This window comes from Sphaeramia orbicularis, chromosome 13, assembly GCF_902148855.1.
Source record: "Sphaeramia orbicularis chromosome 13, fSphaOr1.1, whole genome shotgun sequence".
Taxonomy (NCBI): domain Eukaryota; kingdom Metazoa; phylum Chordata; class Actinopteri; order Kurtiformes; family Apogonidae; genus Sphaeramia; species Sphaeramia orbicularis.
In genome coordinates, this window is record NC_043969.1 from 36131732 (window position 1) to 36159458 (window position 27727).

The 27727-nt window shown below is 35.6% G+C and overlaps 1 protein-coding gene and 1 long non-coding RNA gene across 3 annotated transcripts in view; both read right to left on the bottom strand.

Annotated features, from left to right (window-relative positions):
• Nucleotides 1–27727, bottom strand: part of cadm2b (cell adhesion molecule 2b) — a 333961-nt gene that overhangs the window by 122031 nt on the left and 184203 nt on the right. The gene's annotated exons all lie outside the window — the stretch shown is intronic.
• Nucleotides 1235–17975, bottom strand: LOC115431303 (uncharacterized). The gene is made up of 3 exons (XR_003937074.1): nt 17965–17975; nt 1513–1522; nt 1235–1392 (listed from the first exon to the last, which is right to left on the bottom strand). It is a non-coding gene; the product is annotated as an uncharacterized LOC115431303 (long non-coding RNA).

The following is a 27727-nucleotide window of genomic DNA, read 5'->3' on the forward strand; positions in this document are numbered from 1 at the left end:
TGTATGTGCTTCAGCTCAGTAATGAACTGGATGATTAAAACGAAAATATTCAAAGGTGCTATTATTTCCACATTAAATTACGTAGGTGTTTGTGCCCTGTATCATTGCACGGTTCATCTCAAGAGACCAACAGGTAGTGAATTAAAAAAAAAAAAAAAAATGCATGGGTTTCTCTGGCATTTCTCTTCAAAGTGGTTCTATATAGTATTCATATTCCAAACTCTACACAGCAGGGGGAAGTCATGTACCAGAACACACTTATTACTACCAAAACCACCAGTGAATCGACACTGTATCCACAGACTGTATCACTCACTGAATCTTATATTTTCAAAGGGAAGTGGACTGTGTGTGTGTCATGGGCATCACAAAAAATCCGGAAAGAGCTGACTGCTGCAGTTTGTCATACTTATGTATTTTTGGTCAAAGAACAGACTAGCGAAAACGGCAACTTGATAGGACCAATATTTTGGAAGATATTAGCAATTTTGGAATACAATAGCCTTACAATCATGTTGCTATGCCCAGAATCATGTTGCCTACACTTAGAAAAATGGGGTAATATTACACTTTGAACTTTTGACTGCTGGACAAATGTGGTACAGCACACGTGAATACACAACAAATTAACCCATAAAGACCCAAACATCTACTGGTGACCAAAACCGTTCTCTGATCTAAACTGTTTAATACCTGTTGATCCATTAATCCTATCAATCCATGTAAATAATTGGTGTAAAATGCAGTTTGTCATCTTTTCATGGTCATCAGATATGACACATTTGGACATTCAGAGGCGCCGTAGTGAACATGGCAACGCTGTTATCTTCAACAATATTGATTCACCAGTAAAACCCATGGAGTTGGATCAATGACAGTAGTTGGAGACACGTATTTTGTGTCCAGTTCACAATAAATGTTGCAGTAAAAATCTTATTCTTCAGTTTTCTCTGTTTATATAATAAAAATAAAAAAAATAAAAGGGATATAATAACCCTCAATCTTAATCTGAGCTTTAATGAACCACATAATCAGTGAATTAAATAGAGGAAAATACCTCATTTTCACTTAAAAATGCAAAATATAGAGTATAATATAAGGGTAAATGGTGAATAATCATTTTCAGAAAGATCAAAAATATAAGAAAAATTCATTTGAGAACTGCCACAAAAATAGAATTGGGTCTTTATAGGATAATCTTAAAAGGGAATATACCTGTATATCATATTGATATTCCAAACTCTCAACAGCAGGAGGTAGTCATGTACCAGAACACATTTAGGACCAAAACTACCACTGAATTAATGCTATGTATCTACAGACTGAATAAAGTACAAAGCTTATTGTTTACGCACATCAGTATTATGGTATCATTAAATTTTGTTCTTCAAACTAAAACTCATAGATGCTTATTTTGACACTGCATCTTATAATCTTCATGTGCTGTGTCAGCTGATAGTTTACATTATAGCTCTGTTAGCTTAGCTCTGTTTTTAGACTGAAAACAGCCACAGAAAAACCACTCATCACCTCTGTTTTATTGTCAATAGCTGCACTACAGAGCTGTTGGAAATAAACAAACAAGGTCAAAACTGTCACAATATAATCTGAACCGTGGATCAACAATTGACAGCTTAGCAAAGATAATAACATCACATAATAAATGTATACATTCATACACCTCATAATCAAACTCACTCACATAGAAGATACGCTGCTGTTTTAGCATCAAGAAATTTAAGAAATTAATTTAAGAAAAATATTCCAGACATGACAATGTATGGTTACTGTTCTATTGTTTCTGAAAAAATATATATATATATTTTGATAATAAAGTATTTTCTGTTTACTTATAAACTTTGCCCTAACTCTGTCCTGGGTTTTAACTATTTAATAATAAAAAAGGAACAATCACAAAACACTTAAAGGTCATGAAAATTAATTGAGATTTAGCAATTCGATGATGCATCCACCTTAATTATTGAAACATATCGGTATCAATATCGGCAATACTGGCCCTGTATTTACTTGGTATCGGATTGATACCAATATATGCAGTATCGCACACCGCTAGTTCAAACTGTGATGTTAAAGGCCAAAAAAAGCCAGAAAATAATGAACATGAAAACAAAATTCTCTCTCAATAGAATCCATATAATAAAACATCAGTTCTTCCCACCAAGTCTGTTGTATTTTGACTGAATAAAGTAAGTGCTCAAGAGGAATTCCAATATGTGACATAACAAAGCTTAGATAAGATACAGATAATTTTGATTTAATTTTTGTATTGCAGTTTCTGAACACTACCTGAAAAAAAATCTGTTTTCATTTGTTTTCTGGTGATCATTTTGTGCACTTTGTTAATTTAAGTAAAATATTCCAGACATGGCAATGTATGGTTACTGTTCTATTGTTTCTGAAAAAAACTTATTTTGATAATAAAGTATTTTCTATTTACTTATAAACTTTGCTCTAATTCTGTCCTGAGTTTTAACTATTTAATGATAAAAAAGGAACAATCACAAAACACTTAAAGGTCATGAAAATTACTTGAGATTTAGCAATTCGATGATGCATCCACCTTAATTATTGAAACATATCTGTATCGATATCGGCAATTCTGGCCCTGTATTTACTTACCAAAATATGCCGTATCGCACACCACAAACTGTGATGTTAAAGGCCAAAAAAAAGCCAGAAAATAATGAACATGAAAACAAAATTCTCTCGCAATAGAATCGTCAGTTCTTCCCACCAAGTCTGTCTTATTTTGACTGAATAAAGTAAGTGCTCAAATATGTGACATAATAAAGCTTATTATCCCTTTGTAATGCCTTTTACAGCAGAATCATGGGATATAGCCAATAATCCAGATAATTAAATACTGTAAAATTCTTAATCACTACTTGGCGATTAATCTCTTTCTTTTTTAGAGCTAATCTGGGATGAATTGCACTCAGTAACTTTCAACTTTCACCTCCTTTTCACACTGGCATGCGACTCAGGGTAACATGGCAGATTGGTAAACAATTTCCTCTCATCATCACCCGAGGGACAGGTGCTTTGTTGTCTCTATGGTTACATAAAGGAAGGTACTTATCTGTCTTTCAGGCGCAGACACTTAGGTGTAATGAAGACAGAACATGTTACAGACGACTTTAGCCTGGAGACGATTAACACTACATCTGCTGGAAAGCTGTAGATTTTACCGAGGACTTACAGATAATATCAGCTCTGAATGCTGATCGTGTCCCAACGTAGCACAATGTACTCCGTATTTCAGCGTGTAATGCATTTATCGTCTACAAATGAACAGATCTTTTATGTACCCTCTTGCACATGCCCATGAGTGATCATTTCTGCCAGAGGGCACTGTCCCGGTCAAAGTAAACACAGCACACACACTGGTAATAAAAAAGCCTTATTTACAAGCAGGAATGCACCGATACCGATACCAGTATCAGGTATCAGGTCCGATACTCAGCGTGTGTACTTGTACTCGTAAAAGTACTCCAATACAACTGCACCGATACCACTTACGGCAGCGTGACATTCACAGTTAAGTGCAGCAGGTGAGTGTGAAGATTTTTCTAAATAAATGACGGTGACAAAAGTAACGTTAAAGGCACAGACAGATATGGACGAGGTGTTCTGTCCATCCTCTGCCTACATTCCATCTGTTTTCCAGGTACTCGTGGATGTGTACCCAGACAGAGAATGCCACCAGGAACCGTGGAGGTAGAGGATCTGTTCAAAGAGTTCAAGAAAAACTACCGACAGATTTATGACAACTACCCTCGTCAATATCAATATCAACATTAGTATCCACATTAGTGTTACTTCTGTCGTCTCCATGTTTATTATTACTGACTTTCTTCTTCTTATCATAATACTTTACTTTTCTTCATGGTATTTGTCCAGTATGGTTAATTAAAAGTGGCGCCCTCTGGTGGATTGATTGAGAAACGCTCATTCCAACACATTAAATATCAGTAGCAGCACTTTGTTCCAGTCAGACTAATGACAACGACAATAAAGCATATTTACAAAAGGAACTAAGAACTGGAATGGTATTATTAAGCACTCATATCGGTACTTGGTATCGGCAAGAAAAAAGTGGTATCGGTGTATAATCAGGTACCCATTCCATTGCTGAACCTTTGCTTTTTTCCTCTCATCATTCCTTCTGTTCGCAACATCTTTTAAATTCCTGCAATGGGTCTTTTGTCCTTTTTCTCATCAAAATAATATTCTGAAATGTTTCTGAAACCCATTTAAAGTTCCTCAATTTGAAATTCTAAACTTTGAATTTCTGTTTTCCCTACCTCCCGAAGCTTCGCTCTTAAACCTTACCTGCGAAAACGCTTTAACATTAGTATCCACATCAGTGTTACCTCTGTCGTCCCCATGTTTACTATAAGACTTTCTTCTTCTCAAAAAACTTTACTTTTCTTCATGGTATTTGTCCAGTATGGTTAATTCACAGCAGTGCCCTCTGGTGGATTGATTGAGAAACGCTCATTCCAACACATTAATTGTCAGTAGCAGCACTTTGTTCCAGTCAGACTAATGACAACGACGATAAAGCACATTTACAAAAGGAACTAAGAACTGGAATGGTATTATTAAGTATTCATATCGGTACTCGGTATCGGCAAGTACTCAAATGTAAGAACTAGAAAAAAATGGTATCGGTGCATCCTTATTTGCAAGTCTTTTGTTTCACTTTCTGCATTTCTTTTGTTCATCCAAAATGAAGCTTCGGGCAGTGCCGTGGGTGAAGCACAAGCCGTTTCTTTTAAAATGCCCTGACCAAATCGGCAGTGACTGGACGTCGCACATATGTCGTTACTTGTAGAAACAGAGGTTGACTGACAAGTGCACTTCTGCTGGCTCCTTTAGAAATACACCCCCCTTGTAGTATTTACCTTCCATTCACCTCTGGTCTAGAAAACGCATTGTCTACTGACACTTCCTGTCAATTATAGGAGACGTCTGGCAGCAAACAGGCCACCATTCGCTTCCAGTGGGAGTGTTCATGCTACACCTCACTTGTTCCCTGCCATCTTTTTGCTGCTGAAAGTTGCACCTGTGTTCAACATTCTCATCAAGGCTGCATTCATGTGTTTCCTCAGTTCTGATATTCAAGCATTGCTGGCTTCCATCATTATGATGACATGTTTGCAAAGGCAGCTATTTGAGAGGCATGGCCCTGTGTGTGTGTGTGTGTGTGTGTGTGTGTGTGTGTGTGTGTGTGTGTGTGTGTGTGTGTGTGTGTGTGTGCGTGCGTGTGTGTGTGTGTGTACATGCTGGTGGTAGCTAACATAAGCTAGGAATAAAAAACTGTCCATCAATCTGCATTTTTTTCCTCAGTAACCAGCTTCCATTCAGGTTGCTTGTACACAAAATGTATTTCTTTGCATTCCCTCTGAAGTCGAAAACAGGGATCATTTTACTTATTAGAATATCCAAAGCCAAAAAGTGCGAGTCCCTGACTTAAAAAATAAAAAGGGTGGTGTTAAATTGAAGTCTGTAGAAAAAGAACAAAATGTTTATCTTTAAAAAAAATAGGTCATCTCTTCTTGATCCTTCAACAAGCTCTTATCTGATGAGAAACTGGAAAGACCATACGAGGAACGCATGCCATTCTGTGTACCATCTAATGGAAAATTCATTGTTTTTGACACTCATTAATCTTTCTGTGTGCTCCTGAGTCTGCGCTTCTTCCTATTTTCTCCTTACGTGGAAGTTATTAATCTCTGACTCCCTTTAAATTTAATAGTGTTGACAAAGTCAGACACCATGATAAGATTCTCCTTGCTGTGAACAGGAAATGGTTGCGAGCACATGCCAAGCATATCAATACATTCTATCTGAGAATAACACTTTGACATTCCTAAGGGGACTTTGGTTGAAAATCAATAGAAGGGCACATAACAACACACTTCCCTACATGAATGCCAATACGTCTAACACATTTATCACATAGTTGAATGCATGAGTGAATTTCTTGTATGAATTGCTACGCTGAAGTATTTCAACACTCACGAGGCCTGAAGAAGTTAAGAATACATTCAATCGCCTTGCATGCAAAGTTTTGATCGTCTGTAAAATGAGTCTCGGTGTATTGAAAACACCTGAAAGGCAAAAAGGAATACCAACAACAGCTAAACAAGAGTCGCCAACAGATGGATGAGAGTAAAATCTGCTTGGAAAAAAAGGAATAAAAAGGATAAAAGTATGTCGATGACAATTAGATAAAAAAACAAAAGACAAAGAAAAACACGAGGCAGAAAAATGGGACTTCGGCCAGTTTGGCCACAAGAGGCATAAATTTGGAGCAGTCAGGTTTCTTGTTAACTTTCTATTGTGTGAGGCTTCATGTGCAAAAGAATAAAGTCCAAAGTGGGTTTTTTTTCTCTGAAGTGAGAATGCAGGTCTGTAACAAAGAATTTGTCCCTGCGGTGATTAGTTTAAGCGACCACAGAGAGGTTTGTCCTCTAACACAGCCGGAGCTGGCCCCTGTCCCTCAGCTCGTCATCACCGGGGTCACCACTCCCCCTCTCACAGTGTCACACAACTAAGTCTCCCGGGACAACGCCGCTGTAAGTAACTCTGACAGGAAAGCATTTCATCATATTCAGCTCACACACATAAACCCACAAATGGGCTCAAAAGGCAGTTTTAATAGCTGCTCTGGGGAGCCGTCCGTGTTGGAGGCCTCTAAACAGTAGCAGCAGGTAACTGAAATTTCGGGCAACAATAAACAAACGCGGTTTCGAGGTCACGCTGGTAATCTTCGTGCTGGCTGTATTTCAATTTTTAAGGAGCTGATAAAATAAAGGCTCTGTTTTTCATCCCTGGATGAAATAAGTTTTGTCTTATAAACTTGTGAGAAAGTAAGAGAAGTTCAAGGTGACATTGTTGAACTTTGGAATGTGTAGAAATCTGTAGTAATGGTATAAAAATGGAAAACAGCCAAGAGCTAAATCTACAGGGATTGACTGAACACCTTTCCTTAATTCCATGAGTCTGATTCGGTTTGTGTTGTAAGAAAACATTCAGCTTTTTTCAGTGTTGTGCAAGTTACTTCCAAACTGTAATGCATTACAGATTACTGTTATTTAAAAGTAATCCCTTACCTTAAGCTTATACTTCTTCCTACTCCTTTTCGACCATGCAAAATTCAGACTTGTATGTGCTTGAAGATAGATTCTGTCCATTTAAATGTTTTATTTTGTTTAATTTTTTTTTTTTTTTTTTTGGCATGTTCTAAATAAATAAATAAATACCTTACAATATTACTCTCAGAATCATCTCAGAATTGTAATGCCTCACATGACTCCTCTTTTATTTTGTAGATACAGACTCTCGTCATAAATGGTAGAATACAAGAGATAGGAGAGCCTTGGGACGCATAAATTTGCACTCTGAAGTACATGTAGATAGATAGCTTAGTAAGTAACGCTACGGTCTACGATGTTCGAATCCCAGCAGGAATACTTGCATTTTTTTCAACATTTTACATATTCAAACAGGGGGTACGGCACAGAGGACGGTGGTAGATGAATTCACAATTGATAAAGAATTCTAACTAGTCATAGAAACGTTAGCTTACCTTGTCATCACTGATTATTGGGATCATGCTAATGCTAACTAGCTTCTCTAAAGCAGGGTTAGGGTTAGTAATGAGCATACAGTCAATGACAATATTATTAGACCACCTCTTGTTTTCTTCAATTTCTTGTTCATTTTTATGCCTGGTACAACAAAAGGTACATTTGTTCGGATAAATATTATGATAAAAACAAAAATAGCTCATAATAGTTTAATTTCAGAGCTGATATCTATTCATTTTCCATGTTTTCTTGATAATAATCAAATCACTTCAGTTCTTACATCAATATCTATGGCATTGTACTGACAAAAACAGTGCTTTTAGGCATTCTGTGTTTTCTTTTCTGTCTGTTTTAATCACAAGATACACACAGGAGTTAGTACTTGTATGTATAACCATTGTTTCTGATGACTTTTGATGGTCTAATAATTTTTTCTGCAACTGTACATCCATGTGGATAATGGACCGTCTTCTGCCGTCGTCACCTATTGGATGACCACCAACAGGAAATAGAACTTTCCTGCCACATTTTTTTATTCCTTAAGGTCTCATGGTCTTGGTGTTTTTAAATTTTTATATTTTCATTTCAGTAATTGAATTTTGGGCAAAAAGTGTGTTGTAACGCAAGCGCTATTGAACATGTACAGAGTACAAAATTACTGAAAATGTATTAATAATGCCTTACACTGCTGCGTTACAGCAAAAAGTAATCGGTTACTGTAATGTATTAGTTTTGGTAAGGCAAGGCACATTTATTTGTATAGCACAAATCATACACAGGGTAATTCACAGTGCTTTGCAGAAATGGAAAAGAGACAGGTTAAAAACACACAATTACAATTAAAACATCATCAGTAAAACATAAATAATAATCAATTAAAATAAAGTCGGCCAGTAATAGTACACGTACCGAACCAAACCGTTTTGGTGCACACCTGTTCGGTTTGGTACACAGCTGTACCGAAATGGCACAGTATGTTGAGAAAAAGAAAAAGGAACTAAAGACATCGGTCGATACGGAACTTTAAATCTGCATAAGTTTTACACGGACTTATGGAACTAGCGCACAACGACCCGAAATATGAAATAGCAGCTGATATAAGGTTAAAAAAAAACAAAAAACAAATATGATGTCAACCTGGAAGGAAGAGACTGAAGACCCTCCACCATCAGTGCAGTCCAGTTTGAAATCACATCAGGTCCCGGTGAAAGACAATAACGAGGAAAGAAAAGATAAGACGAATGCTGTTTGGCCCCTAGGAACTACGGTAGTTGTAAAACACACTAGCTCTGTCCGTCTGTCTCTCTCTCACACACACACGCTGTATAACATGTAAAGTATGTAAAGTTTCACTTCGTTTCACGCCAGCGTTAGTTACGTTAGTTATGGACTGCACCCCCCCTCGGCTCTGACAACCCCCCCCCCGTGTTTCTGACGAATCGCACCCTGCACACACAGACACAAGTACACAAAGTAGCCTAAACAGTTTGTTCACTATCCTAAAATAAATAATTTGGTTAATTTTGTTGTCAATGTAGCTCTTCAGTTTGTTAAACGAGAATATGAGTTTGTCCTCTTGTTAATGTTGCACTTCATGTGGAATTTTTTTTTTATTTTTATGCAGAATGTGAACTGACAGAACTGTGATTAGATTTTTGTTCAAAACTACCTTCCAGGGAAAAGTGCAATACTAATGTTTAAAATACATTTAGTAATATTTTATTTATTTTATTTTCTATTTGATTTATAGCAGCAGAATTATATTATTCCTGTTTTTCTGTACTCTATTGTCTCCAAAAATTTGGGGAAAAATGTTCAAAAATTCATAAATGAGGGGTTTTCTTTCTTCCTGTACCAAACTGAAAAAAACTGAACCACGGCTTTCATAACCAAAAACGTACTGAACTGAAAATTTTGTGTACCGTTACAGGCCTAAAATAAAGTAAAAGAGAAGAATGGATTACTGTTACTGAACGTGTTACTCCCAACACTGGCTATTTTTTGGGAGAAACTAAACTCCACTAAACTGCATCCCTTTGTTTTCCCCCTTTTTTTTTCTTGCCAATGACAGTAGATGCACAAAAAGCTGTGAAATTTTGGAACAACAATCCACCGAACATGACACGACACATCTGTTAGAGTTCAACAGCCACAGTATGTCTTCTCCTGTGCCTGGACTGTGGTGAATAATTCAGCGTTCGGTGGATTATTGATGAAGTTGAGCCGAAACAAGCGGTCATTGCTTCCAGTGTCATACGGCGATAATACAGAATGAATTACCCAATTAAAGGAGCTGAGACCTCCATAAACAGCACTGACCCCCATGGCTAAACCACAAACATGTCTTCCTCACCTCCGGCTGCACATACAGAGCCTTCAGCTGTTGGTCCACTAAAAACAGCACAATTTAAACACATCTCTAAAGCCATGCGAAAGGTAGCATTACAGGCAGATATTGAACCTCCTGACAAGACCCCAAACCAATTTCTTCTTCAATTTTCTCATCTTGTCCCTACTGTGTTTCAGTCGGACCACTTCATGTAACAAGATCCTTTACTGTTCCTGCAGTTAGAGCAACACAAGCATGGGAAGGCAGAGTAATTGAGAAAACTTGATTTCACACAGCTGTGTCATGACAAAGTCTCGATTTGATCAAAAAGATCTGGTCATCTTTTCACGTCTCACTCGTATTCTAAAATAAATAAATAAATAAATAAATGAAATGTAAAATCCTTGTACATGGTAATGGAGAGTGTCAGTAAAACCTGTAACGCACTGAAATCTGAAGAACCACACTGGAAAAAGTAAAATTCACTCAAACTGAAGAAAATTTTACTCTAACATTTGGTCCCTCTCTACTCTTTGGGCACTCCAAACTCAATATAGAGCCAAATTTACTCTTTTTGAGGAGAATACTTTTGAGTGTGGAAAAAATGCTCAGTAATTTTTCCTGTGCAGAGGTTTACTTTCCTCATCAGACTGACATTTCTTCTACAGTGTAACTTATCAGTACTCTCTAAAATATAAACCATATTGTGATTTTTGCAAAGAAAAATAATTTCAAAACCATATGATAATTTTAATGCTGTGTTTGATCCCATTAGACTTTATGTTACTTCAACCTAAACATACAGTTTGTTTATTTATTTATTTTGAATATAACATTAAAACCAAACCACAAAAAAAAAAAAAAATTAAAAAGAAAGGAAAACATTAGAAAAGGAGCAGAATGAAGTTAAATTTCTAATCTCCCACCCCCTTACCCCATCATTCTACCTACCCTAAATTCCTATGACAGATCCCAAAAGTAACTCAAAAATCCTTCGCCTATCAGACTAAATTCTGACTAAGCACAAAACACAAAAATGCTATACATGTCGATAGATTCTGTTCATTTTGCAACAGCATTTCACATCAAAATAAACTCTGTCCCTTTTGTAGCAGTAATACCCATATCAAAAACAAAAATAAACTCTGTCCATTTCATAACAATAATACAAAAACTGTCCATTTCTGTCACCAATAAGATTGTATTAAAATATTTTTTAGCGCTTCTCATTACATGACTGTAACAATAAGATTTATTCTTGATCAATAAAGTGTAACTGGGTGATTACTGAGGTGTATAAAAAGAAAAAATAGGGAAAAAAAGAGAGAGGAATGTATCTGAAAACAAAATTATTCCAACTTTACGTTAAACAGTGTATAAAACATCTACAAATTACAAAATGTAAGACTCATATTTAATACCTTATATCTAGACCAGACAAGAATTAACCCTACAACGCCAAATGTATCCTATTTGATACATGAGTTTTGAAGCCCTCTACATGATCAGTGTGATTTTTTTTTCTTCAAAAACCTGATGTATACAATTAGATACATGCAATACACAGATAATCCACCAGGGGGGAGGAATTCGTTCACCAGAGGCCTTTCCAGTGACAGTACAAGACTGTCATTAATGAGGAAGGAGGAAGAACTTTGCCAGTTTTGAAAAGGAATTACCAATTTGTTAGACATGTTTGTGTTATATTACGTTTTTGTTTGTGCAAAAATAATACTATTTGAGCATTGAGACCTGATGTATCAAATATGATACAAAATTGAAACTCATACATGGAAAGTGATATTTGAAAAAAAAAAAAAAAAAAAAGGACCAATATAGGCTCCCCGTTTCAAACAACTGGGATTTTCTGTCAGTGATTTAATGGTTCAGGCTTTACAGGGTTAAAATACACTAAATTCCCATTAACAAGTTTTTTTTTTTGTTTTTTTTTACCTGAATTGTATGAGTACTTTTTTTTTTTTACAAGCCTGCTAGCTTTAAAAAATAGATCTGCCAGGATTTAACATGGAGTCTACTGCTCCTTAATTGTTAAAGAAGTTGCTGAAACTCAACAAAATCACAGAAACACTGTTCTTTGTTTAATGCCTGAGCATATGTTCTAGTAAAGGTCCCTATATGGCCATTAATCATGCCGGTAAAAACAGGAGTTACACTTTACAGACTGGAGACAGATTGATGCTAAGGTAACACTGTGATGAAGTGATCTTTGATGCCTATTACTTTTCTTTTCTTTCTATTTTCTTTAACACTTTTCTTCTCATAGTGGCCTTGAACTTTACCATGGTACTTAAATCAAATGTTGTTTTTCCTTCAGGCAAGACTTTGCAAAGTTTACCATCTGAATGGTCCATTCTTCACAAAATTGCATTTTCAACTCAGGTCATAATATGTGTGTTTTTTTGCCAAGGCCACATAAATGATTCAAACCTCACATTTAACATAAAAAACACAGTAGCTACCTTCTGTCTGGTTGTTGCATTTCACCCAATTTCAAATGCGTTGAGCACAAATCTTTCAAGATCACGATTTATTAGGGAACAATAACATACTGCTATATCCATGGCATGATAAGGGAAACAGACCACAAGAAATAAAATCACCCTGCCTGCAGTTCGTCTATCAGTGAGAATTCTGTACTGGATGGTGTACGATGTGCACCCCACTGTGCGCATGACACCACGCCATGAGGATACACTTCAGTCCAGCTGAGTTGAATTTGATAACTGAGATGTTTTCAAATGCTTTTGGAGAGTCCAGCTCGACGCTACATTCTACTAGACATTAAATTTCCTTGTGTTAGAGAAAATTGCTTGACATTATGTAGCTGCACCAAAGCCTTGCAGAGGCCATGTGCATACAGATGAGGGTCCCCCGCTTAAGGCATTCCAAGACTCAAACCTCCTAAGTCTTTATCTGCCAGCCCCCGGGATAACGGCGGGCTGGCACACACACCATCCCATTCTGCTCGCTTTGGTCTAGCATGATGGTGACAGTGTCAGACTTCATATCTTCAAACAACAAACAAGGAAAATGCATCTGCTACGAGCGCAGTTTTACAGTCAATGAGGAATAAAACTGTGCAGGATGAGTTTTATCAAATGCTGGGATAAAACATCACAAACGTGCTGACATTTTACAGTTTGATTTGATAATTTATAGCAGGTGCTGTGAAAATGTATACATCTACAAAGCTAACTTAAACATGTGAATAACATAAACAACCTGAATTGTCTTAATATAAATAATTGCCTCTTTTTTTTTTAAACACATTTTACCTGTTTCTTATTGTCATGTATATTACAAATTACAGATCACAGTGGATCTACAAATACACAAAAGATTTAATAACCCGCAGAATATTGTTGTAAATGCATTTACTTCTCTTAAAGGAGTGATATTTTGCTTTTTTTTTTTTTTTTTTTTTTAAATGGAATTATGCATTTTCAAACATTTCCCTGTGGTCTACATAAACTGTAAGTGCTATGTTTGGGTCTGAATTCTTCATTAATTCAACTCCACAGGTCCATCTTCAACCCTATTTCTGAATAATGACACCAGAAAGGTCATTTTGAGCGCTGGCCCTTTAAATACACATGACCCCACCCCCTTCCAGGTTGTTGCCTGTGCTTTCAGCCACTTGTATTCGTTAATACGACCAACAACTGAGCATTTTAGGTATTCGGCTCGACGTTTGGGCGTATTCTCAGTATGGACTACAGCTGCTGCTGCTGATAAACAATTATGTCGTTCTTGGAGAAATGTTCATCTGAAGTTCTGACCTTATATGTGCAAACGTTGTGATGTAACTACTTAAAAAAATGTAACAAGGAATTCAAACAGGTTGTAGAAATTCACTCGATTTTTGCCGAAATGAATATAAAGATAGCTTTGCAGCACCTGGAGGGTTCAAATTCAAACTTTATGAACTATTAGGGTCCAAATACACAAATAAATGAACCAAAGACTAATAAAAGCGGGTCTAGCAAAATATAACCCCTTTAAAGCATTTCAGGTTGGTCATATTTGTTCAGATTTTTCACATTTTTTGTGAAAGGATAGTGTATAAATCTAAACATTCTCATGTAATTTAACTTTTTTACACTAAAACAATGACAACACAATAGGACCAATGGCCCTGTCGCTTACCAGCACTTCCTATCTCTTATAATGGGGAAATTTTTCAAAGTCGCACCAAATCCAGAATCAGAGCCAGATCCAAATGATTTCACTAAATTTGTTGACATCATCATAAAGCAGCTGTATACCAAGTTTGAAGTCAATCGGAATTGTAGTTTCGGAGAAGAAGACGATTGAAAGTTTTGTATTTTAGATTATTTTTATATTTCGTGAAGTGTGTTTTTATTTGTTTTTATAAACTGACACTGTGGTGAGCTAAGCACCTGAACTTTTGTTTAATAAGGTACTGATGGTGCATTATTGAATGACAATAAAGTAAGTCTGAGTCTTGTAACGGACGACAGACAACGCTGGAGGCCGCATGATGACAATAGCTTACAGCCTATTGGCCGGTAAGCTAAACACATGAAGTTGTCATTATTTATAGGTCATTATGATAGTGTTTTACTGGTTCAACCCACTTTAGATCATATTGGTCTGAATGAGGACTAAAATTGTTAAAATCTTCAGTGTAATTTTGCATTTCACAAAATTGTGGTCTTTTTTTTTTTTAATCAATTTGTATTGTGTCCTATTGTTTTATGCATATTTATGATACTCGACAAACCTGTTTCTGTCTTATAATTTAATCATACTTTTAGATGTAAAGCACTTTGTTGTTCTTCATGTTGTTATACAGTGCTATATAAACAAACTTTGATTGACTGAACCCACTTTAGATCATATTGGTCTGAATGTGGCCCATGAACTAAAATTACTGTTAAAATCTTCAGTGTAATTTTGCGTTTCACAAAATTGTGGTCTTTTTTTTTTTTTTTTAAATCACTGTGTATTGTGTCCTATTGTTTTATGCATATTTATGGTACTCGACAAACCTGTTTCTATCTTATAATTTAATCATGCTTTTAGATGTAAAGCACTTTGATTTTCTTCATGTTGTTATAAAGTGCTATATAAATAAACTTTGATTGAACCCACTTTAGATCATGTTAGTCTGAATGTGGCCCATGAACTAAAATTACTGTTAAAATCTCCTTTCTTAATTTGCGTTTCACAAATTCATCCCACGGGCCAGATTGGACCCTTTGGCGGGCTGGTTTTAGCCCACGGGCCATATGTTTGCCACCTGTTATTTATAGTATACAATTATACAGGGTGTCCCATAAGTCTCCATACATAGGAGACATAATACATATGGTTCTAACATGTATTTCTTTATATTCCTTCTTTATAGTTCTTCAGAAGTGGAGGACACGCATTGAAATGTGTTCCCGACAAAATGGCAGTCATATAGAGCATATTACATAAATAAAAATGGTTTATGTCAAGAAACGTTTATTTTTCCTATGTATGGAGACTTATGGGACACCCTGTAGTATATGTGTTCACAGTGCATTACAAACTGTGCAGTACTTTATTTGCTATAATGCTTTCACATTGTAGAAATTATCCTCAGAAATGAGTGACACAAAATGAATACAGTGTTTACAGTTGTCTTGTTATGAGTCAGTCGCGCATACATATGCAGGTGTTTATATGAAGTTAAAACCCAGCATGACGCCTGGCAGTTATCTTGGGCCCTGCTCCATTTTTTTTTGTTTTGTTTTTTTGTTTTTTTTGTTTTGTTTTTTTGGAGATATTATGCCCTGTAATGTGTTGTCATGGAAAATGTTTAAAAGGTAAAATAGACTTTTTCCCCTTGTTTTCTGCGAACAGGATTTCCAGCTGTGAAACACTGATAATGCCGCTCACTTGAAGCAAATGCACGTCACATCTTTTTGAATGATGCGTTTCTTGCCGGGTAAAAATGAGTTTCAGGACTATTTATGGAAATTGCATCGGGTGATGTTAAATGCATAATTGAATGAACCGTCGGGTCAAGCTTCACTTTGATTCGTCACCAGTCTGTCATGTCCGGACTGCGTTTAAGTCTCCTGCCTCGAAGGTAGAAAACAGACAGTGAGGAGGATGGAGAGGAGTTCTCAAGGTCATCAGGAAGTGGGAAAATAGAAGACAGCGGGTTGTCAGCGGTGACAAACCCTTCAACTAAATATACACACAAATGTACTGTGACGAAACATTAATATGAAATAGGTACTTCATAAATCATCTCGGGTCGCGCCGCTGTTGCGCTGCTAACTTGTTGAGGATGACAACAGGAGATGAGTTGGCTCAGGAGCTTAGCTAACGCCGGCGCCAAAATAGTGACTTTGTTATTTAGCATTAATCATATAATGTGGCACGGAACTGGCACCGAAATCAAAGGGTGCACAAGAAAAGCAGACACTAAAATTGAAAACATTCACTGTGCTCTATAGGTTTACCAGGTTACAACATGCTCACTGCCAAAGTGCTGTTTGGAAACAACATTTTTTCTTTCTTTTTTTTTTTTTTTTTTAAAAATTCATGCTCCTGGCTGATGCAAATGCAAACTATTGCTTCCAAGTCACTGATGCCGGGGCACTCGTGGAAAGGCGAGTGACGGTACAGAATGTGAGCCAGGGTTTGGATAAAGACTAGTGCAAGACTAACTGGGAATTACACCCTGTCCTCTTATTCTTGGAACTAAGAAGCTGGAGCCCATTTATCTGTGCTCGGGCCAATCTCTTAAAGATTAAACTTCAGGAGCTTTGCTATCTTCTAAAACATTGTTTCTTTATAAAATACCAGCTATCTAGAGAAAAGGCACTGTACCTCCATCTTAGTGATTTGGGGCGTCTTAATGAAGCAATTGCTGGGTCTGCAAGGAGGCCATGCGATGTTAACAGAAGGACAGCCCTGGAGCCACAAGCAGAGGAGCTGTACAAGGGAGGTGGTAACCTATCCAAAGTCACTGAGCCGGTGCTTAAGGCAACAACACCTGACCACTCGCAGATGCACAGCAAAGTGGAATGAAATACTCCACAGTTTCTGCACTCTTTGCACCGAATGACACTTTAATAAACCAGCCACCGCTGCACTGGAGTAATTCCAAAAGACTGGTCGTCCTGCATTTTCTGTCTTTGTTTTATTCCATAGAAATAGATGTACAACTCCGACAAAAGTAGAGCATAATACTTAACAAGTCAAGCTCTTATAGCAGTGTTTTTTAAACCTTGGGGTCGGGACTACACGCGGAGTCGCCTGGAATTCAAATGGGGTCGCCTGAAATTTCTAGTAATTGATTTATTTATTTCTTATTTATTTCAAACATGCAAAGAAACAAAATAAAACAAAACGAAGCAAATTAAGACAAAAACAAAATAACATTTAAATGAACAGAATCTATCTTCAAGTATGTGCAAGTCTGAATTTTGCATGGTCGAAGAGAACTTATTTAATCCTACCCCTCAAGTGCTTTTTCACCTTTATCACTAACTTAATATAAGAATCAAACAATACATTTTTGAATGAATGAATGAATGAATTTATTTATTTTTGGTTTTAAATCAATCATTGTACTCAGTACATTAATCATAATAAACACGAAATACCAAAAAAGGAATAGGCTACAAACAAAGTTAATTTTTTCTCCTATCCTTTTCAGCTAATACACTGCTTACATCAACTTAAATGTGTACAGCATCGAGCATTCACACTATAATAATAATAATAATAACAATAATAATAATAAACAAAACAAAACATATCTACCATCTCAATTCAATATTTCTGAATAATTTTAAACTTAATTTTTTTTTTTTTTACTTCGCTAAAGGAGTGGATGACTTAAATGCATTAAATGCATCATAAGGTCCCTTCCATAATTTCACACCCACAATCCCAGTCCATCTAGACTCACATTTGTCCTCACTTTAATCCACTCACACATGAAAATTACTGAAATTCGAATTACTCTCTCTTAATTCCAAGAACCACGCCTGATATTTGAGACAATACTATTCTTATCCCTCATGTTCTATGTATCTATTTAGAAACAATTTTTTATACCTCTTTTTAAATATATTTTTGTTTGTACTTTCCTTTATCTCCTGTTCTAGATTGTTCCACAAAGTCACTCCTTCCTTTTTCTTAATTTTAGCATTCAACCACAACTAATACATAATGCAGTAATTTAATTATACACAACAGTATGATCATGGTAGTACAGTCATACAAACAGACTCAACAATTCAACTATTTTCTTCAATAATTACAGCATATTTATCAATACAACATCATCCATAAACAAACAGCCCTCATTGTCATTATTAAATACTGTACCTCTCAAGAATCAATTCTTTTTATCTTTTGTTTTTTTTAAACTGAATTAGGTTTGATATTTGTTTTATCTCCACACACAATTTTACTCCACAGATGGTCATACAGAAACTTTTTAACATAGTGCGTACTTCATGAATCTTTAAATTTTATTTTCCCCCGTGGTTAGTTGACAGAGACAATCCCAATTCATAAAAGTCATGACAAACTGTGAAGCTGAAACTGAAGCACTGTGGTACTATTTATCTGTCAAATGTTCATTGTGGTCAGTTTCAGATGCTGCAGCTCTTTCATAATTCAGAGTTTGAGTTATTGTTTGTTCAGTATTAATTTACAGCCTTGTAAATGTAACAGAGTTAATGTACGTAGTGTGTGATTCCACTTGCCATCTCTCGCACTGTTATTGTATTAATTACAATTTTATTTCATGGGCATTGAACGCCACACCCCTGCAGACTAGGGTCGTGCACCCCAGACAGATAGCAGCAGTTTGGCTGTGCTGTCTACCTGGTAAGTACACACATTGTCAGTTCTGTCATTATTTACATTTTTTATTTTAATTTCACATCTTAGCGGTTGTATTACACTATTATATCTGTGTAATGCTTAGCTCCCTATCGGTTGAGCATATTATTGAGTGAAAATGAGGATGTTTTTAATTATTTGTTGGTAGCATGATTAGCATGTGGTATGTTAGCTAACTTTGACTTTTTTATTTTAGCTTAGCAGTGTGTGAGAAGTACACACATTGTCAGTCCTGTCATTGTTTACATTTTTTATTTTAATTTCACATCTAAGCGGTTGTATTACACTATTATATCTGTGTAATGCTTAGCTTCCTATCGGTTGAGCATATTATTGAGTGAAAATGAGGATGTTTTTAATTATTTGTTGGTAGCATGATTAGCATGTGGTGTGTTAGCTAACTTTGACTTTTGTTTATTTTAGCTTAGCAGTGTGAGAACAATCCAATCCAAATTTGTTTATAAAGCACTTTAAAACAACTGCAGTGGACCAAAGTGCTGTACAGAAGAATAATTAACCCTTTCATGCATGAATTATGAGAACGTTAATCAAAATTTTTTTTTTTTCCCTGAGTGTTTTTATTCCTCTTTAGGCATGAAAAAAAACAATGTGATTGATTTTTTTTTATTTATTTATTTATTTTTTTTTAAATCAACCTGTTTTTCATGGAGTTACAAAAATATCCACTCTGCTACACCATGAATTTTATTCTTGAAGCAAATAAACATGTATTTAAAACCCAATATCATAAAGTGATATGAAAACAGTGAAATGAAACCATGTTTAATGCAGCTAATCTGATGTTTTCTCACATTTTAACAATTCTAATACTAGTTATTACTCACTTCATGGCGATAATATGCAAAAAATAAATATTAACAATTGATTTCCACTCAAGAACCAATCAAGAACAGCAAAGTTACAATAACGGTATGAATTGCAGTTTATGAGATGATGCATAAGTGTCCACTGTGTTGGTTGATATGGAACTAAAACAACAAAACCCATGAATATAAAAGAGAACAGCTGTAGAGTAACTGTCCACTGTAGTGACCACTATGCATGAAAGGGTTAAAACCAAAATAGAAGAATAAAATACAGAATAGATTTATAGACATAGAAGCTGTACAAAAAAGAAAAAAGTGCTATACAGAAGAATAAAAAAAATCCAAATAAAAAATAAAATACAAGAAAGATTAAAAAGCCTTGGAAGACTCGGGTGTTACTAATGAGACTGACTGTATACTTTTCTGCCAGGAATAAACAGCAAGTGTCCAAAGAAGTTCAGTTTTTATCATATGTAACAACACACAAATACAACCGCTACATAAATCCAAGCTGGACTGACTGTACATATCCTGACCAAGGAAAATCAAATTCTCACTTTGTGCAGTTATCTACACCTGGCTTTTCTGCCTCCGTCCATAATAATATGCATTATATAGGCTGAACGTCGTCTAAAATTAATGTTTATTTGCATCATAGTATATCAAACTATTACATGATCAAAAAAAAAAAAAAAAATCTCCATTTTGAATGTCTGGGGTCGCCAGAAATTTGTGATGTTAAAATGGGGCCATGAGACAAAAAAGATTTGAAACCACTGTCTTATATTGTTCAAAATCTCAGCTCTTCACTTACTCTCTAGGTCCCAAAAAAAAAGCAAAAAAAAAAAAGCCAAGAAATACGAGAGCATAGCAACTTCTCATTTATGATACACTACAAACAAAAAGTTAAGGATATTTTTAATTTTTGGGCTATTTTTTTCAGTTGGGATTCTTGCACAGTGCTTTTTACTTTTTTGTGTGTGAACTGAATTGAAACACATTTTTTAATGACCAGACATAGTTTTATTTACAAATGGCAAAAATGAAAAAAAAAAAAACAAAAACAAATATCCTTAACTTTTTGTTTGTAGTGCATGTCAAACACCATTCGCTGTCTGTTATTCTCAAAAGAAACATCTGATTTCACATGACTCCGGATGGGTTTTTAATCGCTATCATTGCATCAGGCTGTAATCAGAGACGAAGGATAAAAAGTGTTCTGTATTATGTAGCAAAATATGCAAAATAGAATGTAGATATTTGGCTCTGGAGTCGTTCTAAACATCTTTTAGTTCACATTTGAGTATAGAATTAGACCATCAGCAGGGAATGCAAATTGCTCAGCATGACTCTGCAAAGACTTCTATTCAGGCTTAATAGAAATCAGTTTTGTTAAATGGCACACTCTAAATCAGTAGGTCAAATTAGATATTCACGCGCTCGACTTTGGTTGACATAATATTTGACTTTTTTTGTCATTTCCAGAGGTCATGAAATGACTTTAGAGAAATTTCCAGATCAGTGCAAACAAGTCAAATCCTCTTATCATGACTCTGCCCACGTTTGGCAGCAGGCAGGTTAGCGCCACACCAAAAAAAAAAAAAAAAAAAAAAAAGTAACATCTTAATATCTGTGCAGAGTACATATTAATATAATCTCCACAAGAAAAAAACATTCTCAATCTAAACAACCTTGCGCAAATGATATTTAAGGACAGACTTACAATTAAAATCTGTCATAAAGGTGTCATTTTTGGTGCCAGTGAAAGATTCTTACAAATTTGGCACAAGGTTTTTGGCAAATAGCCCATCGTCCTCATCTCATCTTGCACCTGTTTAGAAGCTGCTGTTGGAAGGAATTTCGACGAGGCAGGCTAATTGGATCCACGGCGCTTGTTACTTGTTCTAGGTTCATCTTCAGTCAAAAAAGTAGCTGGCATGGAAACGACAGAAACAGAAACAGGTCCGCAGTGGTTGTGACTGTCTGATCTATGCTGAGCAAAATAACACAATGAATGTCAAATGATGAAACGTCGACCTAATACCTTTGGGTTTTCAATCAAAAAAACATTAAAAAAATAACTCAAATACATATATACAAACTAAGATTTGTATTATATCGATTCCACAGCTAGTTCCACTTTTTTATTTTTCATTGCCGTATATGTGCTTTTATGAAACTGGGTACATTTTGGTATTTTTGCCAGCTTTTTAGACCCAATAATAAAAGACAAATTTAGACATATTTCCCCCCAGGATGTACCTAATGATGACCTCAGATAAATGCAAAAAAAAATTATACTCTTGCTCTGAGCCATCCCAAAATTAATGCATTTTTAATAAAATATTGGGGCCAAAAATAGGACCAAAATTGGGACAGGAAAAACTACCTAGGTGTCAGTGCATTTGATCTGGAAAACATGGTTGTAAACGGTCTTATATACCCCTATAAATAAAGACACTGTGTTAAATTTGATGATCCTAGTGGTTTATCTAATCCAGACATGTGGGTTTTTCATGAATCTGTTTCATTCCACATTTATCCCCCCAGGATTTACCTAATGATGACCTCAGATAAATACAAAAAAATATATATATACTCTTGCTCTGAGCCATGCCAAAATTAATCAGTTTTTTTTTCACATGTTCATAAACATAAAATACAACAAACTACAGCAAAGCCAGTTGAGGGTTACAGTATTCAACAAAAGATATCCATAAATAATACAATAAAAGGAAAATAAGGGCATCCCATTACCATTTCAGCACTGATGTCTTTGTTTTTAAATCCAATCCATTTGGCCCATTTTCTATCAAACTCATCTATTTTTAATCTTAAGGTATAAGTCATTTCTCCATCACACATATTTCCTGTACTATATCTAACCATTGTTTGTATCTAGGTAGAAAATTAATGAAATATTGGGGCCAAAAATAGGACCAAAATTGGGACAGGAAAAGCTACCCAGGTGTAAGTGCATTTGATCTGGAAAACATGGCTGTAAATGGTCTTATATACCACTATACATAAAGACACTGCATTAAATGTGATGATCCTAGTGGTTTTTCTAATCCAGACATGTGGGTTTTTCATGATTCTCAGTCTCATTCCAGGTTTCGTGTGTAACCCATCGTGTCCACTTGTGTTACATGCAAAATCTGCCCATTTAAACACATATAAATCGCAAATGATTTTGCAACAGCTGTCATTTTTGTGAAACACTCTGCCTTGCATAATTAGTTCAATTCCCAAAATGTACCTGTGAGAGAATAAAGAGATATTAAAAAAAAATAGTAGCACATAATTTTCGTGTCCTTTTTAACAAGTTTCATGCAGATTCTTGTATAAAAATAATATTAAAGTGTGTTTTATCTGGAAAAATAGTTTCTCTTTTATATCAGTACGTATTTATTTTTAAAATAGACCCAAAGTGCTTCCAAATTTGCTTCATAACATTAGTCTACATTTGGTTTGAATTTTTAGCCCCCATGTCCTGAGTGAACATGGGAAAAATGCTAATGATAAGCAAATATTCTGTTGTAAACATTAGCACAGTAATAGTAAAGACATGTTTATGATGATATTATACAGACATGGCTTTAGTGTTTTCTTACATAATTACTGTATGATGTTTACATATACAAGTTTACAGTAATGTTAAGGAGATATTCTCTTATGAGGGATTCCACCTGGGGGGGTGCTGTTCGGGGAGACGAGAGAAGCGGAAAGACAGGGATTTGAGTTGGACTGAACTGTGCATTGGAGCTGACTAAAAAGTTATGAGAAAGACCTTGTGCCTGTTCTGAATGATTTATTCCTTCATACACACACCCACGTTGCTTAAATTAGTTCAATTCCCAAAATGTACCTGTGAGAGAATAAAGAGATTTAAAAAAAAAAAAAAAAAAATAGTAGTCCTTTTGACCGTGCTACATGCAGATTTTCATATTAAATATAATGTAAAATAATATACAAATGTGTTTTATCTGAAAAGTAGTTTCTCTTTTCTCTCAGTAAGTATTTATTTATAAAATAGACCCAAAGAGCTTCCAACCTTGCTTCATAACATAAGTCTACATCTGGTTTGAATTTTTAGCCCCCATGTCACCCATATATGAACTATTTTATTTCTTTCCACTTTTATGATGCATTTTGCACTGTGTTATACAGTATTTGGCGTACAGGAGTGTGAAGCCAACAATAATAGGTGTTATCTGATTATATTGTAAAGTGGGGTAATCTGGATGTTTGTGTTGACAGTTCTGATAATGTGGTGATAAAACACTATAGAAAAAAAACGACTGGTTTCATTGTCAGCCTCTCAGATTTAATGCATTGTCTGATGTTTTGTAAAATGTAAAAACTCTCACTGTGTTTATTATTAAAGCTGCATGAGTCTTACTAATTTTGTATGGGCTGCAGCTATGTTATATGGGAGTCTTTTTAATCTTGATTATGTTTTAATTAACCCTCAAAGACCAAAAGCATCTACTGATATAAAATGTTTAATTACTTTTGAACCACTTATCCTATCAATACATTGAAATATTTCAGGTAAAATGCAGTTTCTCAGCTTTTCAGCAGCAGCAGATGTTTGGATGTTCAGGGACTTCGTAGTGAATGTGGAAACTGACTCACCCATAAAAACCAATTAGTTTGACAAATAGACACTTTTTTTTACGTTCATTTAAGCCTTGAAGACTTAAAACTGTTTTTGTGGGAACATCCAAGTGAACTTTTCTTCAATATTTAACCTTTCCTAAGAGATTTATCACCTTTTATTAGAATATAATTATTATCTTCCAATGAATTTTACATTTCTTAGTGAAAACATGGTATTTTCCATGGTATGTTTAATTTAAATATCATGTAGATGCTCATAAAACCTCAATGTAAATTCAAAGGTTATTACAACAGAACACAAAACTGACACCAAAGTGACATTTTCAGCAAAATGTATAATTAACTGAACCTAATAAGCATCTTCAAGCACTATCATGGATTTGATTGGTGAATCAATGTTGCAGAAGATGACAGTGTTTGCACATTCATTATGGAGTCTCTGAATGTCCAAAAAAGCAAATCTGATGCTGCTGAAAAGTTGAGAAACTGCATTTTATCTGAATGATGTCAATGTGTTGATAGGATTGGTGTTATTATCCCTGTGAAGCCTGAACCATTAAATCACTGACAGAAAATTCCCATTCTTTGAAACTGGAGCCTTTATTGGTCTTTCTGAACAACAAAAAAATGTTTTTTCAAATATCAATTTCCATGTATGATTTTCAATTTTGTATCATATTTAATACATCGGGTCTCAGTGCTCAAATATTATTCTTTTTTTAAACAAACAAAAACATAATATGTTTATGTTTATGTTTATGTTTACGCATTTGGCAGACGCTTTTTTCCAAAGCGACTTACAGGGGAAACCAATTAAATCACTCAATCAATCAAATTTTATTTATATAGCGCCAGATCACAAGAAAGTTATCTCTTGACATTTTATATATCGAGTTGGTCAAAACCAGACTCTAAGTCAATTCTACAGAAACCCAACAGAATCAGAATAATATCACACAAACAGGTCTAACAAATTGGTAATTCCTTTTCAAAATTGGCAAAGTTCTGCCTCCTTCTTCATTAATGACAGTCTTGCAGTGTCACTGGAAAGGCCTGGAAAGGTGAACAAATTCCTCCCCTCTAGTAGATTATCTGTGTATTGTATGTATCTAATTGTATACATCAGGTTTTTCAAGAAAAAAATATCACAATGATCATGTAGAGGGCTTTAAAACTCAAGTATCAAATGTGATACATTTGGTGTTATAGGGTTAAACATTTAGATCAGTAGAAGCTTTTTGGTCGTTCGCAACTATTTAGGCTTTTGAGGATTAATAATTCAGTATGTTTTGGTTTTAATAACTTCTACATAATCTATAAATCTAATATAGGAAAATACCTGAATTTCACAGAAAAATGTGGTGGATATTGTTAAAATAAACAGTGATAACTCAATTGGGAAAGGTGTGAGGTAGAGAAAAATTTATGTAGAAGTCAGGGTTAACTGAGACTTTTCTTAAAAGCAAAATGATCCAGAGCCTTTATCTCATGCATTTGCTGATTGAAATAAATTCTTGTTTCAAAGATGGTGTTGCTTGACGCCGTCACAACAAATTAACTTAATGTAACTAATAGCTTCATTCATGTCAATGCTTTACAGCATTAGGCTAAGTAATGCAATTAACAGCTACAGTGGCCCTAGTCTAAAATCCATTTGTCATGCTTATAGTGAAACCATCTATTTTGATATTATTATAATTAAATATTGATGCACAATATTTCCATAAGCTATCAGTGAATAACAAGTGCAATAATGCAGGAGAGGTTGTCTTGAATAGGAGTGGGACAGTATTTTCCAGAGAATACAGCTCCCTTTATAAGGTTAAAACATGACAGTATACTGTAATCGTTTGATACTCTCATATTTTTGTGGCATTTTCTGACAGTGATTGGCCTGGTGCTTTGTTGACTAGCCTGAAGTGTAATTTTGTGTTCATTTCCAAATATTTCCTGCTGGGTGCTGTTAGGGATATGTAAACTTCCAGTGATAAAAGTAAATCAGCATGACAAAACAGAGCTGTTATTATTATTTTTTTCCAGCTCAAGAACAGGACTCAGTCAGTGTTGGCTGCCAGCTGCTCAGAGTTTATCTGTGTACTAAAAAGGAAAAAAAAAAAACATTAATATGATTCGGGCATTTGGCATTTCTCTTTTTGCCACCTTACTTGTCCTTTTCGCTTCATGTGACAAATAAGCAGATTGCAAAGGACTTCCTATTATTTAGAGATGGCAAAAAATCTATTGAATCTTCAAATTAATGCCTCCAGTATTTTCGATCCATAGTAATGATGCAGTTTAGGCGGTGTGATGTACAATGGCGGCAGTACTTGTTGAGTCCAACAACAGACAATTCATAGAGCCAATGTCAGGAGACAGACTTGAAAGGATCACCTAGATTATTGGGACTCTAAGCGGCACATTAAGGAACATCATGATCAATATTTGAGTTCTACGATGACATAATGCCACTGCTTTGATGACTGAGCAAATTTTTTTTTTTCCCACCTTTTTCAGGGTAATCAAGCAATCTCCAACGTCTATAAAAGCCAGTCGAGTCAAGAGCACTCAAGACGGTGGTGAAGTCAGTGCAGGGAAAGGGGAAGTGAAGGGGGGTGAGGGTGGGGGGTGGGAGTGGGGGGTGGTGGAAGCGACAGTCACTGTGACCCTGCTCTGGATGAAACGATGTGTCTGCTGGAAATGAGCCAGCACATGCTCCGACTGCAGTCCCTAGACCCGTTTGAGCGTAGAATGTGGGAATTCGCTTTTCCGTAGACACCAAAGGTTCTGGCAACGCAGCACCACACGGTCGAGGGAGAAAAATCCAGGGAAACTGCTCGACTTGCAGAAACTTCACATGAGAGGGTCATTCCCAGCAGCTCAGTTCCCCCTGCTACATTGTACTTGTAATCCCTAAAAGACTTGTTTTCTTTCTAAAACAATGTTTAGAGGGAAAACAGAGGAAGCTGTGTTATGTACGCTGGCAGATTTACTGCAATAGACGACACAATCTGAGACAGATGCAGAAAAGACTGTGACAAAAAAAGAAGATAGCTCAAGGAGGAGATTGTTTGGGTTCAAACCAGGCGATACTTATCCACATTCATCCCTATGGATGCAGCGGATTATTCATGACACGCCCCCTGCAGTTGTCAAAGAAGGCCGTTAAAGTGATAAAAGCACGATGCATGAAGATGTATTCTTTCAGAACCAGAGCCTCTCACCGTTGAAGTTTCATGTAAGTAGATCAGAAATCAGCACATTTAGTTTATAGTCGCGGAAAAAATTATTAGACCACTCTTGTTTTCTTCAATTTCTTGTTCATTTTAATGCCTGGTACAACTAAAGGTACATTTGTTTGGACGAATATAATGATAACAAAAATAGCTCATAATAGTTTAATTTCAGAGCTGATATCTATCTATTTTCCATGTTTTCTTGATAATAAC